This window comes from Pan troglodytes, chromosome 7 (assembly GCF_028858775.2).
Source record: "Pan troglodytes isolate AG18354 chromosome 7, NHGRI_mPanTro3-v2.0_pri, whole genome shotgun sequence".
Lineage (NCBI taxonomy): Eukaryota > Metazoa > Chordata > Mammalia > Primates > Hominidae > Pan > Pan troglodytes.
Genome location: NC_072405.2, coordinates 131,537,362 through 131,557,845, shown reverse-complemented (window position 1 = coordinate 131,557,845; position 20,484 = coordinate 131,537,362). Strand labels below are relative to the sequence as shown.

The window sequence follows — 20,484 nt, the reverse complement described above, 5'->3', positions numbered from 1 at the left end:
GATAATCACCAAAATGCATTAGAAGGTACCACTATAGGGTCTTGCCTTGGCCTAAGGCTATGAAAAAGCATGATACCATAGATTTTGCCCTCAAGGGGCTCATTTGAAGAGAAAAGACAAAGATAAACATAAAAGGTGAAAATGCACAGCATCACATAGCATGACAAATGAAAAAATCACAGTGCAGTATGGGAATTAAAGATTGATGAGATGGTTGGGAGTTGATGAGAGTTAACTGTGAGAATTATGGAATAGAAGAATGGTGGTGGATGAATGCAAGAAAATATCACTGAGTATGTTTCCTTTCCACTGACTGAGTTCTTTGGCAAAAGATTTAACTTTCTTGAGGATCGATTTCCTTACCAGCTTCTATAAACCAGTACAGTGTCTGACATTCAGCAATCTTTGTTGAATGAATATATGAATATGTCTAGAAAACTGAGATACTAATGCATGTATATCAAGGTTTTGGGGGTATTAACTTCAATGAGTGTGTAAAGTTTCAATCACAATGAATATGCTAGCTGTTTATTCAGCAAATAATATTGAACATGTATTGAGTTCCAAGAACTATTCTAGGCTGTGCCTATTAATTAGGCTTTGAAGAAAGAGTAGAGTTTAGGCTAACAGCGAGGAGGGAAAAGTCTTCCAGGCAGACAGAAAAGGTTGGAAAGACATCGAATGGATAAAGCCTTCATTACTTTCATATTCTAACTGGCTTCCTTGCTTCCAATCCTGAACACCTTTGGACATCTTTTGTACTTCTAGCAGGTATCTTTGCTGCTCTGTGCCATAGCCTTTCAGCCTTCCCTGGTTGTAGCTGCAGCTCTGGTGCACATTACAATGGAAGCTTATACTTACCTGGAGATGATCCTTCTTCAAATACACTCTCCTCTCTTCTGCTTCCTGCCCAAGTGCCATTTCTGATGTCACAAGAGCCAATTTGACCATCCCATAATTGCATCCAGAAATACAGGGGAGTTAAGAATCACAGGAACATAATTCAACTAATGTGAAACTGAAAACAGAGGATAACTTTTCCAGCTTCCTGTCCTTTGAGTGGACAATTCAAGGTCATATCTGTACATTTCTCAAAGATTCAGGTAGAATCGTCTTGTTCCCTGCCGCAGCAACCTCAATAACGCTCTCTCATTTTGCTTTTTCTCCTTCCCCATTGCACTCCCTTTACTCCCTTTCTCCTGCTTTCTGGGGTCACTTCCTAAATAAACTACTTTTACCCAAGTCATGTCTCAGGCATCACTTTGGAGGAAACCTAACTAAGAGGAAGAAGCCCAAACTAAGTTAGCATTACCAAGACATCATTCCTAAGATATAAAGGAGAGCCATCTTTAAGCAAAGCTCTGATCTCCCTCCAAGTCTCAACCCCCCAGGGGGTCTCCATAATCTGCAGCCTCCCACACTTAATGGTTCAGCACCATCTTTGTTCCTTCATCCCTCTACCTTCACGTTGTTCATAATCTGCTTTGCAGAGGAACTATTTAATTTAATGTGTGTTTTCCCCATTCAGTGGTACATTCAAGGGCAGGACTGTGCATATTCATATTTATGACCCCAATCAACAACTAGCATACAGATTTGAACATTATAGGTGCTCAAACACTGCTGACATTGTTGTAAATACAATCTTTCATGATGCAGCATACACATCCTGAAATGAACAAGTCTCAGAAATATGGGATGATAGAATTCCAGAATAAATGGGTCATGGTTGCAATCATGATTGTAAAAAAACAGCTTTTCCATATGATACTAAATGACACACTTCTAATGAGGCAGAAAATAAATAATTTCTTAAGAAGAACTTACTGTATTTGGGGAAAAAAAAAATGCTCACATGAGCCCCGAGGCTGTTAGACATTCTGAGACTCTGAGAAGAATAAAGTGTGGCAGAAAGTTCTGGCCCAGAAAAAAAGGAAAACTTATTTTACTGTTCTGAAATAAGGGCACTACTGGGTATCTACCCAGAGGAAAAGAAGTCATTATACAAAGTAGATACTTGCACACGCATTATTTATAGCAGCACAATTCACAGTTGCAAAAATGTGGAACCAACCCAAATGCCCATCAATAAACAAGTGGATAAAGAAACTGTGATATATAGATGATGGAATACTACTCAGCCATAAAAGGAATGAATTAACGGCATTAGCAGCAACCTGGATGGGATTGGAGACTATTATTCTAAGGGAGGTAACCCAGGAATGGAAAACCAAACATCGTATGTTCTCGCTCGTAAGTGGGAGCTAAGCTATGAGGATAAAAAGGCATAAGAATGACACAATGGACTTTGAGGACTCAGGGGGAAAGGGTAGGAAGGGGGTGAGGGATAACAGACTACAAATTGGATTCAGTGGTTCAGTGTATATTGCGCAGGTGATGGGTGCACAAAAATCTCACAAATCACCACTGAAGAACTTACCAAACACCACCTGGTCCCAAAAAACCTATGGAAATGACAAATTAAAAAAAAACTGAGATAAAGTAAACAATAGAAATAAATAAAAATAAATAGGAGATGAAATAGAGAGGACACTGTCGAGGAGATAAGAAGGGCATGCAAGCTGATAGAACACTGTGTGGTGAGAATGTGATTTATATATCTGACCTCTCGAATATTTTGACAAAAAGTATTTTAAAGTCTCTAAAATCTTAGAGTGATTTCATTTCTTGTGGAAATAGGTAACAGAGTGATTATCGTTGTTGGTCCTGCCTGGTGTGGAATATAGCCCCTGTGTTTATAATCCCCTTCTTTATGTGCTAGGTTTTAACATACACGAACACACACACACACATTAAATATATAAATATATACTTATAAACACACACACAGTGGGTCCTCGTTATTTATGAATTCCATATTTGCAAATTTATTTATTCCTAAAATATGTGTGCAAGCCCCAAATCGATACCTATTGTGTTTTCACAGCCATTCATAGACATGTACTGAGCTGTAAAAAGACTGAGCCTCCAGTCGCACATTCCCAGCTGAGGTCAAGCAAGGCGATTCTCTGCCCTCTTGTTTTACCTATCATACTGCAAACGAGTGGGGTTTTCTTGCACTCTATTTTGTGCCACACTTTCTTTACCTTTTTGTTATTTCTGTTGGTGATTTTCCCCTTTTTTTTTTTCTTTTTCTTTTTTTTTTTTGAGACAGAGTAGAGTCTTGCTCTGTCTCCCAGGCTGGAGTGCAGTGGTGCAATCTCGGCTCACTGCAGCCTCCGCCTCCCGGGTTCAAACGATTCTCCTGCCTCAGCCTCCCGAGTAGCTGGGACTACAGGTGTGCACCACTATGCCTGGATAAATTTTGTATTTTTAGGAGAGATGGGGTTTCACCACGTTAGCCAGGATGGTCTCGATCTCCTAATCTCATGAGCCACCTGCCTCGGCCTCCCAAAGTGCTGGGAGGTTTTGCTTTTTAAAATGGTCCCCAAACATGGTGCTGCAGTGCTGTCCTAATCTTAAGGCTGTGATGTGTCTTTCAGAGAAAATACGTGTTAAATAAGCTTCATTCATGCATAAGCTACAGTGTTATTCAATCTTAACCAAAAATATATATTAAATGAGCATCTTTAAACAAAAGTACACATAAAACAAGGTTATGTATTACTCAGTTAATGAAAATATTATGATCAGCATTTCACAGAAACTGAATTTTGTATTTCCCTTAGGAGCAATGGCTCAGTAATCCTGTGTTCACAGCAACTATAAAGAACATAAATATAACACATAATGAGAGTAGGTGTTCTCTCTCTGGGTGCGTGTGTGTGTGTGTGTACATACAGATAAATAGATATCTACACCTATCTATCTGTATATCTATATCCATAATATATAGAGAGATATATAAAGATATATACGTATATACATCTTTCTCTCTGTGCATGTATGTTTGTGTGTATGTAGATAGATATCATCTATCTATATCTTTATATCAGTAGTTTATATATGTATATATAAAGCTATATCTATATATATCTATAGATATATAGATGTAACTATCTAAATTTAAATATATAACATAACTTGGTATAAGTTTGTTTTTTTCTCTTGGATTTATACTCTAAAGTGGAACTGCTGAGTCATAATGAATGTGAAAATTTGACTTTATAAAACAATGTTGAATCGATTTTCAAAGTGGTTATATCAATGTATATGCCCATAGCAATTTATCTAGTTGTAATTTTGAAGCTCATCCTTCAAAATGTTGATTTTTTTAAACTTTCAAACAAGTAAATTTTCTACTCATTCAAAATTTATGACTATGTTACAAAGAAATGTGAAAGTTTATAATACTGCCTTTAGTAAATTTAGAAAGTTAATAACCTTTTTATATGAAAGAAAATTAAAATTAGAAAAATCAGAGAACACATAGAACCCATGGTTCCATGGAAGAATGTCAGAAGTTCCTGAATTGCATGCAAAATTTGTGGCAAATGTACATTATTCTGGGAGTTCTTTAAATTCTCAAAGACTTTCATGACCCAGAAAATGTTAAGAATCATGGCAAAAGAATACATTGAAAGACAATTGTGCTAGAATTTTGTAATAAGCTATTTTAAAAGAAAAAATATTCCTTAACTTCCTAGAAATTATAGCCAAGGAAGAGGCATGGCTTGTTACATAGTTTTCACAGGACAAAATAAAACACACTGTCCTTCATCTTAATAATTAAGCCTTGCTCAGGGTCTGATTTAAAAATCACATGTACTTTTTATAACTTATACTTCAGTTGAGCCTTGAGGAATAGTGTAAATTTAAAAAACAGCCATCAAGAAGGTACCAAGTAAAACTCCCGACTTGGTAAAATGGAAAATTACCTATACAAAGAAGAGAGAAGATGGAGTGGGCAAGAGGCAAAAATTGTAAGGTGATTCTAGCTAAGGAGTGTGAAGGAAGAAGAGAATTATTAATACACAGCACATTTTTTCATCCAGGGTTAGGTAACTGGTAAAGGAGGGCCTCATTCGGTGGGGACTGTTTTGCTAGGAAAAGCAGCTACATTTGACCACCCTGGGAGAAGCTTATAAAACTCTTCCAAGCTAGTAAAGGAAAAGACCCTGACAATTAAAACAGGAAGTACCAGCTGGGGAAGATCTCCATTGGTATTCATGCATACACCAGATACATAATGAACAACAGAAGAGTGGAAGTGAGGATGGCCTAGGAACCCTTCTATGGGAAGGAAAGAGCAGGTGGCCCCCATCAGGAAGCATCTGGTATTTTGTGTTCTTAAAACCCATCAAACTGCTGACAGGCTATTTGCTCTTAAAATAAAAAATAAAAAATGGTGTTTTGTCCTTATCAACAGGATAGTAGGCATTTCCACTGGGATTTAGATACTTTTTTAGTGACTCAGGTTTTTGTGATACATGGTTGATAAAATTTTATGCAGAAGCTTTTTATCTAGTTTTCTTATTTCCTTACCCATGTGGGTTGAACAAAGAGTTCCCCTTAAAATATTGCCTGTTATTACCTGGAGTAGTTTAGTAAAATTTTAAATTGGGTAAAACTTTAAGAAATGTGATTGTGGGGGATATCAATTGTTATGGAAATATAAGGATAAAATAATATGGAGAGGTCATCACTCAACTTAAGCAATATCCTTTTATAGAAAAAACTTTACTATCAGACTACCCGACAAGAAAAAAAAAGTCTATAGTTGCATGTCCCTCAATATTACTAATATGTTTTATTGGTCAGATTTAATCTGTCTCTGCATCTTAGACCTTCAGTCTTCTAGCGTACTGTGTGGTCTTTCTGTTGGGCATTTCTGGATCTCACTGTACAAATAGGTTATACCAACTTCCCCTGATTCTAGAACTCTATTTCTGCACACACACAGAAAGAAAGCACCACATTAAATCAGAGAAGCAGGACTGAAAAACCACCTGCATGGTCCAAGTAATTAAGTGATCGTTGAATACCCTCTTGCCCCATGATTCCAAGATTTAAAACTGGAGGTGAAGAGAAGAAATACAATTTTCAAAAGATTGATTTGGTACATAAATTCTGGTAAGATTGTTTACCATCTGATAGCAGTCAATTTGATAATAATGCTACAATGGCTTCTAATATGAGTTGACATGTCAAATTACCAAGTGTTACTAGCTTAAACCCAAGAGTATGTTAAAAAATAATATTCTATGATATGTATTAGGGTATGATCACATAGTAGGAAAAGATTTATCAAAATTACGGAGGAAAAATTGATAAAGTAGAATATACTAAAACGAAAATCTTTTTTTTCATCAAGACACATGACAGCGACATCAGTAGGAATGGCAGAATAAGGAAATTCAAATATGTGCTCCTCCATTAAAGCAATGAGAATGCATGCAAAAATTACCAAAATCAACTTTTTCAAAACTCTAGAAGCTAACCAAAGACTTGTAACAACCTAGACAGCATTTATTCCAGAAAAGTGGCTGAGTCCTGGTAAGAATAGAAAGCGGTCTGGCATTTTAATTTACCCTATTCCAATACCTTATTCCCTAATTCCACAGGTGTTTTAAATACTAGCAGCCCCACAGTCATGGTGATAACCAGTATTTTAACAATCACTAGATGGGCAGAACACATTTGAACCTCCCCAATAGCAGCATTTAGAGAATTGTCATTATTCGACCTGACTAAAAGTTTCCTAGAAACCCTGACTCCCAGAAACTGTCTTTTTTGTATCTCTTTATTTTTCATTCAGTGTGAACAGCCTTTCAGATGAAAATATTTGTCAAATTATTTAACATTGCACCTGTGTGCACGACCTGTGTTCATGTCCAGAACCATAAAGGCAATGGCTCTTACTTCTGACAGTATTTACAAATGCAGGAAGTAAGGGCTAAGGCAGAATTATGAACTACCAGCCTGAGCATTGAAGGTGTGCCCCAACATGCACACAGAGCATCTCAGCAATAGCTGAGAGACTTACTGGTTCCAGGCATTTAAGGAAATATCTGTCCAGTCATTAACTGACCAGTAGGCTAGCAAAGCAGAGGCTTCATGGGCAATATATAGTAAAGAATAAAGACTTTGCAACATTAGTTCAGGACCGTTACCAAACAAATAAATGCAACAGCAACAATAATAATGAGCACAATAACAGCAGCGCCAAAACCAAAAACAAACAGTGACAACATCAAGCCCTAAGGATGACTGAATTATTTTTAGGGTTGCTATGTTATATTACCTAAAATGTCCAGTTTTCAATATCAAAAAATGAGACATGCAAAAACAAAAAGAGTATGCTCTTCACACAGTAGATTCTGTCCCTGAAGAAGCCAAGACTTTCGACTTACTAGACAAAAATTTCTAAATTAGCTATTTTAAATATGTTCAAAGAACTAAAGAAAGACATATCTAAAAAAAAGATCAAATGGAAATGATGTCTCACCAAATAAAGAATATCAATAAAGAGGTAGAAATTATAGAAAATAATCAAACAAAAACCTGGATTGAAGAATACAATAGCTGTAATGAAAAATCCACTAGAGAGGTTCAACAGCAGATTTGAGCTGGCAGAATAAATTATCAGAGAACTGAAAGATTAGCCAATTGAGATCATTTAGTCTGGGAACAAAAAGAAAAAAGATGAAGTTAACAGAGTCTCAGAGACCTATGGAACACAATCAAGCATGCCAACTCATAAATTTATATATACAGTATGATTCTCAGAAGTAGACGAGAGAGAAATGGGCAAAAGACTATTTGGAGAAATAATTATCAAAAAATTTCCAAATTTAAAAAACACATTAACCTGTACATCTAAGAAGCTCTACAAATTTCAAACGGGATAAACACAAAGAGATTCAAATCTAGACACATGATAACCGAACTGTCAAAGCTAAAGCCAAAGAAAAAAATTTAAAAGCAGCAAGAGAAAAGTGACTTATAATAACAAATACTCAATAAAATAGGTGCCTCTCTGTCCCACAACTTCAAGGAATTGGATTCTGCTACCAACCACATAAACTTGAAAGGGAAACCTGAGATCCAGAAAAGAAATGCAGTTTAGCCAATGCTTTGCTTTCAGCCTTATGAGACCACAAACGAAAGACAAAACTAATGTATGTTCAGACTCTTGAACCATGGAAACTGCAAGATAATACACTTACATTGTTTTAAATTGCTATGTTTGTGTTAATTTGCTACTACCATTAGAAAGCAAAGGCGTATAGAAGTTTAAGAGGGAAGTGAAAGGGAGCTATATTGAGAAAAAATGCCCAGGGTAGAAACGTTGGTCTCTGGGGTATTGTCACTATACAGTTTCTTAACCTTGGTGATTACTGCAGGTATTCATTTTACATCCATACGTTAAATATATTTGTTAAATGTGTTTCGTGACTCTAAGTAACTAGGTCGTATCTCTTAATTTAAAAATATATTTAAGTACTTTAAACATGTATGAAGTAAAATGCATGATAATGGGTCAGCAATTTCAGTTCAAGCAACCAAAAAGCTTACGCTTGTTAAACTAAGTAGAAATGCATAACAAGTTGAAATTAATTGACAGTCCAGAGAGAAATTTAAGAGTATATACACCCCATAACCATGAACCAAAACCAAAAAGATAGATACAAAAATAAAGTTTCAAAAAAAGGGAAAGAAAACAATATGACAATTAAGGTTCATGCTCCCAGTAAAGCCAACTCCTTCTTAATCATTGGCATGGATTTTCACTTATCACTCTTCTGGACTCACACAGCAGTAATCATTCAGAAAATAGTGCCTTTTGAAGCACATGTTGAAGCAGAAGATTTTTATCACAGCAAAAAAAAAAAAAAAAAAAAGATTCCAACCCAATGTCCATATTGTGAACATATGATAAATTTAGAGCAATCGAAACATCAAAATAAAAGTGAATGGCAGGTGTGTACTTTTTTGTATTTTAGTGTCTCTACCTGTGCATAGGCTTACCCCCAACTTCCTCCATATCTCATTTGTAGACCTAGTGATTCCTTTCCTTTCCATACTGCCATTTCAAAATCATCAGCAATTCAGAACAATCAGTGATTTGGCATCTACTATGGTCTGAATGTATCCTTAAAAATTTATGTGTTGGAAACTTAATCCCAATGAAATAGTACTGTGAGTTAGGGCCTTTTGGGAGATGTTAAGTCCTGAGGGCTCCACCAAATCAGCGAAGTAGTGCCATTTTAAAAGGGCTTGACAGAGGGAGTTTGGCTCCTTTTTACTGCATCTGTCATGTGAAGACACAGGCTTCCTCCACTCTGAAAGATGCAGCAATGAGGTGCCACCTTGGAAGCAAAGAGCAGCCCTCACCAGAAGACTGACCTGCTGACACCTTGATCTTGTACTTCCCAGCCTCTAGAACTGTGAAAAAAAATAAATACCTGTTTATTATAAATTACTGTCTTAGGTATTTTGTTATAGTGACATTAACAGACTAAGACAGTATTCAGGTTTTATTTACTTGAACATTTACTGAGCATCTCTCACGTGCCAGGCACTGTGCTTTGTAGAAGTTTCAAAGATGAAACAGACATGACTCATTCCCTGAGGTGCTGCTATTCTAAAGAGGAGGGGCACCATAACAGATCATTTAAATATTTATGAAAGAGGCCAGGCGGACTGACTGACTTAGTAACTCATCCTTTGGTTATATTATTGAACTAATATTTAAACAAGAATAATTTTGTAAATGAAATTATTTAATACTTGATGCCTAACCATGCAATAGAGGGTTTTCCACATATATCTTTCAACTCCAAATAATTTAAAGTAGGAAATGTGTGTTTAGAGCCTTGTACTTGTCTTTTCAGTGTTTTTTTATTTCTCTCAAATAGTATCCCTTCTCATACATCTTGTAACCTTAGCAAAGAGTCCTGAAAAAGTGTTGATAGAAATTAAGGACTTGAGGAGTCACCACTAACCTAAGTATTTATGCATATAAACAGGAAATATACCTTAAAAGTTATTTTGAGGAAATAAAACCTGTTATAACAATGGCTTGACAAGTGTAGAAGTGAAATTTTTGAGCTATATAGTTTAATAATTTATTTCTAACAAATGCTACTTGCCTGGTAGCATTTTAGGCTCTGGATATCCAAAATAAATGAGGTATAGTACCTACTCTCCAAGTGTTACAAATGGGTAATTCAGCCTTAAGATAAAAGTGAGTATCGAGTGCCTTGAGAGTTTAAAACAAGGGCCCTTCAGCACAGCTTGTGGATACAAGGTGAAAGGGACAGAAAGAAGGAAGGATTTGAGGCACAAGACAATGAACATAGAAATGTTAATTAGAAAATCACTAAAATAAACATCCATGCATGAATAAAAGTGCTAAATAAAAGGGCAGTAATGGAGACAAAAGGCACAGCATGGAAGGAGAATTCCCAGTGATTCTTCTAACAAGTTATAACTGGAGTCTCAACTTGGACCAGCTTCTTCCACCATAAGGCAATTATATCTTTGATGTTTATTACCTTACCAGAATGTAGAGATAGATGGAAAAGACCTTAATTATATTTCACTAGTTGGTGACCATTCAACTTGCCACTTGCCTTATTCAATCACACAGTCAACATTTATTGACTGCAAACTTTATGCCACATACTTTCCTAGGACCTGCAGATACAAGGCATTTGAATTGTACTAAGTCAAGAGATCATTTTTTAAAATAGTCAGTGTGAAATTTTTTCTCTTATTCTAATTACTAGCGATCTGAAACTTACAGCTTTGGGAATTTCAACTGTTACTCAGCTGCCACCTCAGGTCACTCTTATCTTTGCAACTTAAATAAGATGGGTTTCAATGCCCTCTCCTAAGCCTAGCATACTTACAGGGATTTACCTAACTTTAATTTTGTTATCTTGTTGATTTCTTCCTCTCTACTTGTTTGTCACCATCTAGAGACTTTTTTGTTTCAGTCTGTCCATGACCAATTCAAATGTAGAGTATAGTTCTTTTGAATGATGTTTCCGTAACACTTTTCAAATAAGTTTATGTGGCAGGTCTGACTCAACATTTTGTACAATAGAGCCCACATATAAAACATCACATAAAAAACATAAAATACTAAACTCTTCTGGTAGTCCCTTAGAAAGTAACAACCTATTCCAAAATTAAGTGGCTTAAGAGAACCATTGTATTGGCTTATAATATTTTAGGCCAAAAATTGAGGAAGCATTGACGGTTCATCTCTGACCAACATGGAGTCCACTGAGCAGCTGGGGATGAAAAATCTTCTTCCAAGATGGCTTCTTCACTCAAATATCCAGTCTCTTTATGCTCTTTGACCTCTCATCCACAAAGTCGCACCTCCCAGGGCCTCTTCACAATGCTTGAGCTTCACATAGCAAGGTGATCTCAAGGTAGTTGCACTTCTTATGTAGTGATTGTTTTCTGTGGGGAAACTGAACTTAATATTACCCTACTCAGGACTGCTGAAGGAAGTGATGAATTACAGGTGCTACATATACTGCCAGGGGAAATCTTTGGCAATACTGATACAGAATTGTGAAGAACACATCAAAGTAAGCCTGATAAAGAATTAAGGAAAACAGGACATCAGAGTAAAATCAACATAACTAGTGATGCAAATTGAGTGTCTGCTGCCTATTTACTAAAAGTAGGATAATGTCTAACAATGATAAAGCTTTAATTCCATATAAATACAGCTGAAAATCCACTACATCTCATAGGCACTGGCTGTTTACTTGCCTGCATTCAAGGTATTCTTTTTACTCAATAAAGAAATCAGCTAATTGTATATTTATAAATTGGCATCTTCCTCTTGGTCTTGACTTCTGTCCCCCCATACCACCCCTCACTGAAAATGCTTTCAAGAGACAGGAAACAGACATTGTTTGGCTACATAGTGGCTATGCTGGAACTTGCTCCACTTCAGTCATAGAGGATTGATAGAGTTGCTGTAGAGCAAATGAGGGAAGAGATATTCTTGCAGCTATATTAGGAAGTCTATCTTCCACATAGAGATCCATTCTTATGAATTTGCCAGTCATGCTTGCCTCTGAAATTACTCTCTGATTGATATTTCTGCTCAAGTCCTCAACATCATTGTTCAGCCCTCCTCACCCTCTTACTTTTCCTCTCTAATACGGTTTGGCTTTATGTCTCCATCCAAATCTTGTATTGAATTGTAATCTCATAATCCCGATGTGTCGTGGGAGAAACCTGGTGGGAGGCAATTGAATCATGGGGTCTGTTTCTGCCATGCTGTTCTCATGATAGTGAGTTCTCCCGAGAGCTGATGGTTTTATAAGCATCTGGGATTTCTTCTGCTGGTACCCTTTCTCTCTCCTGCTACCCTTTGAAGAGGTGCCTTCCACGTGATTCTAACTTTCCTAAGGTCTCCCCAGCCATGTGGAATTGTGAGTCAATTAAACCTCCTTTCTTTGTAAATTACCCAGTCTTGGATATTTCTTCATAACACTGTGAAAATGGGCTAATACAGTAAATTGTTACCAGGAGTGGGATGCTGCTATAAAGATACCCCAAAATGCGGAAGCGACTTTGGAATTGGGTAACAGGCAGAGGTGTGAAGAGTTTGGAGGGCTCAGAAGAAGATAAGAAAACGTGGAAAAGTTTGGAACTTCCTAGAGACTTGTTAAATGTCTTTGACCAAGATGCTTACAGTGACATGGACAATGAAGTCCAGGCTGAGGTGGTCTCAGATGGAGATGGGGAATTTGTTGGAAACTGGAGTAAAAGTAACTCTTGCTATGCTTTAGCATTGTTATGCTTTAGCAAAGAGACTGGCAGTATTTTGTCTCTGCCCCAGAGACCTGTGGAACTTTGAACTTGAGAGACATGATTTAGGGTATCTGGCACAAGAAATTTCTAAGCAGAAAAGTGTTCAAGAGGAAGTAGAGCATACAAGTTTGGAAAATTGGCAGCCTGACTGTGTGAAAGAAAAGATTAATCCATTTTCTGGGGAGAAATTCAAGCAGCCTGCAGAAATGTGCATAAGTAATAAGGAGCCAAATGTTAATCAGCAAGACAATGGGGAAAATGCCCCCAGGGCATGTCAGAGATCTTTGTGGCAGCCTCTCCCATCACAGGCCCAGAGGACTAGGAGAGAAAAATGTTTTTTTGGGCTGGGCCCAGGGGCCCCCACTGCTCTATGCAGCCTTGGGACATGGTTCCCTGCATCTCAGCTGCTTCATGTTCCATGCATCCTGCGATGGCTAAAATGGACCAGGGTACAGCTTGGACCATTGCTCCAGAGGGTGCAAGCCCCAAGCCTTGGTGGCTTTCATGTGGTGTTGAGCATGTGGGTACACAGATGTCAAGAATTAAGGTTTGGGAACCTCCATCTAGATTTCAGAGGATGTATGGAAATGCCCTGATATCCAGGCAGAAGTTTGCTGCAGAGGTGGAGCCCTCATGGAGAACCTCTGCTAGGGCAGTGCAAAAGGGAAATGTGCAGTTGGAGCCCCCCACCACAGTCCCCACTGGGGCACTGCCTAGTGGAGCTGGGAGAAGACGGCCACCATCCTCCAGACCCCAGAATGGTAGATCCACCAGCATCTTGCACCATGCCTGGAAAAGCCACAGAAACCCAATACCAGCTTGTGAAATCAGCCAGGGGGGGTGCTGTACCCTACAAAGCCATAGGGTTAGAGCTGCCCAAGGCAATAGGAGCTCATCTCTTGCATCAGCATGACCTGATTGTGAGACATGAGGCAAAGGAGATCATTCTGGAACTTTAAGATTTAATGACTATTGGATTTTGGACTTACATGGGGCCTGTGGCCCCTTTGTTTTGACCAATTACTCCCGTTTTTGGTGAGTGTATTTACCCAATGCCTGTACCCCCAGTGTATCTAGAAAGTAACTAGCTTGGCTTTGATTTTACAGGCTCATAGGCAGAAGGGATTTTCCTTGTCTCAGATGAGACTTTGGATTTGGCCTTTGGGTTAATGTTGGAATGAGTTAAGACTTTGGGGGACTGTTGGAAGGGCATAATTGTGTTTTGAAATGTGAAGACATGAGATATGGGAGGGGAGAGGGGCATAATGATATGGTTTAACTTTGTGTCCCCACCCAAATCTCATCTTGAATTTTAATCCCATAATCACCACCTGTCATGAAAGATACCCAGTGGGAAGTCATTGAATCATGGGGGTGGTTCCCACCAGGCTATTCTAGTGATAGTGAGTGAGTTCTCTTGAGATCTGATGGTTTTTTTAAGTGTCTAGGATTTCTCCTGCTAGTGCCCATTCTCTCTCCTGATGCCCTGTGAAGAGGTGCCTTCTGCCATGATTGTAAGTTTCTTGAGACCTCCCCAGCCATGCAGAACTGTGAGTCAATTAAACCTATTTTCTTTATAAATTATCCAGTCTCAGGTATTTCTTCACAGCAGCATGAGAACGGACTAATACACTCACCTTCTCTATTCTATTTCCTCCAATCTCAAAATTATTGTAACTTTCTTGGACAGGTTTGTTTCACTGATTGATGAATGAACTGATGTTCTCATCTGCTTCATTGAATTATCTCTGCTATTTCCAGAAAGCCTTATCTTTATAAGCACATCTATTAAATTGTGTTTAAAACAAAGACAATTGTCCTTCTGAATGAAAATCTGCACTAGATATTAAAATACAATTTCCATCTTTTCTACATTTAAATTTCTTATAGTAACCAAAAATACAAAAACCCAGCTTCAAGTTTTTGGTCTTTTTGTAATTTGTTTTTTATTAGTATGTAAAGTTTATTAAATATCTTTTACTTTATTCTTTAAATATAAGAAAAACTATTTTTGATCACTGAGAATTCAAATCAAAGTCTAAATTGTCTTTGTTCCTTTTTCTCTCTTCCATCTCCAAGCCTAAATTTACTAAAAAGTTCTCCACGTATAGCTAAAAGCTAATTTCTGCAGAGAGAAAAGCAGACCTGAAGTTTGTATACTTGGGGCAAAGCTGTTTGTTATCAGCTTTTGCTGTTTTCAATCTACACCACAGTTAAGAATGGGGCAATTATGCAGAGTAAGTTTTCCTTTCAAAGTTAAAACACAAAAGAAGCCCTTGTCAAGAATTATTAATGTCTTAAGTAAAGTTTATCATAGCCAAAGCAATTCTAAAGAATAAATCTACCAAAAATAGAAAAGTGTGTATGTAGTTATGTAGAAATGGTGGGGGTGGGGCTGAAAGAAGAAGGTGAAGGACTCACTTTCTTATAAGGTACAGAAAAAAATTAATATTTTATTAGATAAAAGAAAATACAACTGTAATAATAAATAAATCCTCTTTTGAAAAATAAGCTTAAGTGAAAAGGGAACATAGAGGTCAGAAATAAAAACCCAAGTTTAAATCAGAAGATAATGGTATTGAAAGAGCCCTGGGCTTGGATTAGAGTATGGGAATCAATGGCATGAAGATGGAACATAAGAAGGTTATTTTACAGAACCACTCTTCTAAAAGGTGGTTCAAATATATAAATTATATGTTGCTTACAAGGAAGCTTATTAATGACAATATCTCAAATTAACTTATATAATGTTCAGTATAAATATTTTCTTTGTGTTTTGGCATTTAAAATGTGTGACACTTTAAATATAAACATTTAAAGTATAGCAACATTTTTCAATGCTGATTTTTCCTTCTTTCATTTCTTAATGTTAATCAAATCATCCCAGACCTCTGATACTGCTGCCACTTAGTAACTGTGCAAACTTGGGAAACACATTAAGTTTCTTTGCATCCCACTTTTATTTTACAGAAGAGAGAATAACAATACCTGCCTTACCTAAGTCACAGGATTGTTGTGAAATTTTACGTGTAAATCATAAAGAACAGCAGAGAGGTAAGGATCTGCTCTTGTTTGAAAGTATCCCCAAAGTCCATGTGTCTGAAATTCAATGTCATATTGTTGAGAGGTGGGAGCTTTAAGAGGTCATGAGAGGTCTGACCTCATGAATGGATTAATGCCATTATTTTGGGAGTGGGTTACTTATCCCACAAGAAGTTTCCTAATAAAAGGATTATTCTGGTCCCTCTGCCCTCCTCTCTCTCTCTCTCTCTTGCATGCCCTCTCACCACATGGTGCCTTCTGCCATGTTCTGATGCAGGAATAAGGCCCTCACTAGATGCGGTGCCTCAATCTTGGACTTCCCAGCTTCCAGAACCATGAGCCAAATAAACTTCTATGGTTTATAAATTACCCAGTCTGTGGTTTTCTGATATAGCAGCAAAAACAAACAAACAAAACAAAACAAGAAACAAAAAACAAAACAAAAACCAGACTCAGACAGGGGTCCTGATGTGATTGTTAGAATTGTTAGAAAAAAAATACAGTCAACTTTTAAGTGTAATTTTTGTAGTAATTCAAGTTGTTTGTTTAGGAAATGCTGAAGCCAGAGTTAGAACTGAGTTTTCTATCATTATCAGAAAAGCTCACATTTCAGAGACCTTTGGCCTCAAAGTCACCTCCAAATCAAATGCTGAGCATGGCTCTCCAGGTATCTCTCTCCAAAAGGCCTTTCAAGAAAGTTTTGCTGAAAATGAAATCTTTAGTTAATTGATTTGCTTCTCCAGTGACGTTGATAGTGAGTATATGTTCACACACTCACAATACATAAGAATAAAAAATTAGTAAAAACAACAAGATTTATTAGCTGCAATATTATTCTAAACGTAAGGATGTTACAAGGTTGAGTTTCCCAGGGAGTAGACTCTGAGGGGGAGGTTTGCTTGCAGGAGTATTTTGAGGCACCTTCAGGATTAGCACCTGCAGGGAACTTAAGAAGTCAGGATTCAACAGAGAAAGAAGTTGAACTGTGATGAACTTGTAGCAAAGACTCAGAAAATCATGCAGAGTCCTAGACCTGGAATGGACCTTCATAGTTGTTTCAAATTGAGGTGAGGGGCACAGCTTTCATATCCCCATATCAAGTTGTCCCAGGCTCTCCCAGCGAAGGGGGTAACCTTGAGCAATGCAGCTTTTTAACACCAAGAACAAGTGCCGGAGAGGGACTCAGCTTAGAGATATGTTACCAACACTCTTGAGATGAGAAATTTAGTCCTTCGGTTTTAAAGTGTGATCTAGGTGAACACCACAGAATTCACACCTTATGCTATTCAGCTCCACATACATCAGGTCTGGGATCGGTGTTATTGTTCCTGGAGGAAGTTTACAAGAAGATGGTCAATGGAATGAACACTAGGTTTCACCAATGAAGCTAGTTTTGAAGCTATAACTAATATTCACCATACTCCTCTCTTGTTACCCATTCAAGATTCCTTCACCGTCAGCTGACAACTCTGTTAGCCTCAATGGCTTACCTGTTAAAGCAATTCAGAGCTTCATCTCTGAGGCATTGGTATGTCCTTCTCGAGTTTTGGTTGCTAAACTTGTTCAGTTACTATCAAAATTGAGTAAAAAATTACCAAGAGATGCCCAAATGGATCACCCGAGTGCCAAACATATTATTTGCTGTTCATGTAAGAGCAGTCCTTCCTCCTCTTGATAATCAGAATCACTTACCAGGTTGGTGAGTCCTTTCTTTGTATGCCAGTATCATGGCACAAGAAACTTAAAGTGATTGAACAGTAGTTGCTGAAGCTTGAGCTTTAATGGGAGTTTTCTTGCATTCCCTGGTGGAAGTTTTCTCCCTCTGGAAACCAAGGCATCTAAGCCCACAAAGCCCAGAGTTTTCAGAATGAGAAGCACAATTTCCCTAAGTGGGTCACTTGGAATGATAATTAAACAGGCTACTGTTACATTCACTGCTTAGTTCTAGGACCTATGTATTCTGTCATTTGGGGGACACAGAATCATACATGCTTGCTGACTTGGGGTATATAAAGAATTCCCAAAATATTCTCTCCAAGCTGGTGCCTCAGATGTTCATTCAGCAGGCTGCACCATTGCTAAAGAGACAGACAACTCCTATGAGAAGTGGAATGTGATAGAACTAATGGATCCCATGGAGATAAACTGATGTCAAATCTACTGTGCTGTGAGGTTGGTCACTTCATCTGATGTTATATAAAATCACATGTCAATGGGTCAAATACTCTGTGAGTCCTCTAATCATGGTGCTAGCTGAGCCCTACTGGCAGGAAAGACAAACTCAAACTCCAAAGAGCATGGATTAACAAAGTTAAAGGGGTCTTACATATAGTCAATTCTCCACCGATGGGCTGGTTGGTTTGTTTAGTAGATGATACCGTATTTGAGGCTCAGAGTTGATCTCTGCTGCTAGCAGTCTGGAATTCGTTAAAGGCAGTAGTAAGATCAGACTTGATCATGGAAAACCATGCAATCTGGCCAATGCACAATCTCCATCCCTGCTGCCCAGCCTACTCTGTTCCATGTGCACAATGTGCCAGTAGCAGAGTGGTTGATATTAACTGGGTCAATCAGTCTACTTAGTTACTTAGTGTCTCTCCTATGGTGGATCTTCTCTTATCAGCATTAATAAGCAGTAGAAAATCCAGCACAATTCATGCCCACGCCCAATAGGTTATCCAAATGCTTCTTGTCTAGAACTCCTTGTCCCAATCTTATACTCTTTCCAGTACCCTGATTAACCAGCCAAACAATTTTCACCATCCATGTGTCTGTGTTATTATTACCTCAGGCTACCTCTCTTTCCACAGAAAATAGACATCCAGGTTCACTTCTCAAAGTCCTGGCCACTGGGATGATTTTCCCTGAAAATTTTATTCAGTGCCACTCCTAAGTGGGCAATAATGCACCACAGTTCATTTTCAGTTTGCACCTATACACTGAACTGATCTATCTATAGCCTAAGCTTGTTTTTTTCCCTCTTGCTTGTGCCTTCTAGCCCTATTCTTGTCTAAACCCATCTGTATTACTTCCATCTTAGAATGGATTACCGCTGGCCCCACTCATTATTACGATATGGTGAATTTGCCTGAACCCTGATCATGGTGGGCAGTTCTGGTTGTATGATCATTTGATGTTCCACGGCCAGTCATTCTGTATTTACCAGGGTCCAGTATCAAAACAGAAAGTGTTCTCAGGAAGTTATCATACTTATTCAATATTGACAGCATAGTCTTACTATAAAACTGCAATTTTACTTTAGGATGAAGGGTTATCTGTCACCGATGATGTATTTCTCAGCCCTTAGGGCCTCTATAAACACTCCAAAGCAAAATAAAAAGCCACATTTAACAACTTGTTTCACATAAGTGCTTGACAACATTAAGGTAAAGGGATAGATCTTAGGAGCCCTTACTGGTATAGCAAATACTTATCCAAGTTTAATGTAGTATGGGCTGAAAGGAACAGAGGAAATTTTTGCAGATTTCCATGACCCTTTTCCTTCAAATCATTCTGAAAATCTAAAATAAAATGTTTATATAGTATTATCAGAACCATCCAGGGATTTCAGATTCTAAAAGACATTATCTACTTTACCCAAGCCTTTAAACTTGGAGAGGGCACAAAAACACAAATCAATCAAGTAATTATGTTCAATATAAGAGAAAGTAAAAGATAACAAAATCAAGTCCAAGTCAGAACCAGGACAGATATTGTTCCTGACTTCTCTTTTTTCTCCTTAAGAATATAAAAAACGGCTGGGCACCGTAGCTCACACCTGTAATCCCGGCACTTTGGGAGGCCAAGGTGGGCGGATCACGAAGTCAGGAGATTGAGACCACCCTGGCTAATACAGTGAACCCCGTCTCTACTGAAAATACAAAAAATTAGCTGGGCATGGTGGCATGCACCTGTAGTCCCAGCTACTTGGGAGGCTGAGGCAGGAGAATTGCTTGAATCCGGGAGGTGGAGGTTGCAGTGAGCTGAGATCACACCACTGCACTCCAGCCTGGGTGACAGAGTGAGACTCAGTCTCAAATAAATAAATTAATTAATTAAATAAACAAAATAAAATAATATAAAAAACATACATACATTTCCTTCATTGTCTTTATTAAAGGGCTCTTTTACTTTCATTTAACACTGAATAAGGAGGCCATTTCTGTTCTGTTTATTTAAAATGAAGGATTTCTAACCGAAATAAGTGACGTTATTCTCCTCTAATAGGAAATGCAATTTGTGCTTACCAAAGGTACAGCATATCTTAAAAATGTAATATAGCAGAAGCCTAAATGAGTACTTGGAGGAAATGTAGACTATTGTTTAAACAGGAATTACATATAATATTGTATTATAGAACTCAGGACTGAGGAGCAAACCTTTTAAGGGGAAGGGATTTTCCTGTTCTTAAAGAAACATGGATGTTATTAGAGAAGTCTGAACTCTGCAGACTTCAGTTCACTGTAGCAAAAAGGCTCTGCGAAAGATGAAATCATCTGCTTTATATTATGAGCAGGCAGGCCAGTTGAAAAGGAACATTGAGTATGCAATGTGGTAGATATTAGCAAACACTTAAGAGAAACCACAAAAAAAACCAAAAAAACAAAAAAAAACAACCTCATGCATTGGCCTGGAGTAAGCCTTCAACATCTGCTCAGGCCCTTCAGTGTCTACACTGCTGAGAACATAAGT

General features: G+C 37.8%; 1 long non-coding RNA gene across 1 annotated transcript in view; it reads right to left on the bottom strand.

Annotated features, from left to right (window-relative positions):
- Positions 1–20,484, bottom strand: part of LOC134810795 (uncharacterized) — a 501,171-nt gene that overhangs the window by 172,974 nt on the left and 307,713 nt on the right. The gene's annotated exons all lie outside the window — the stretch shown is intronic.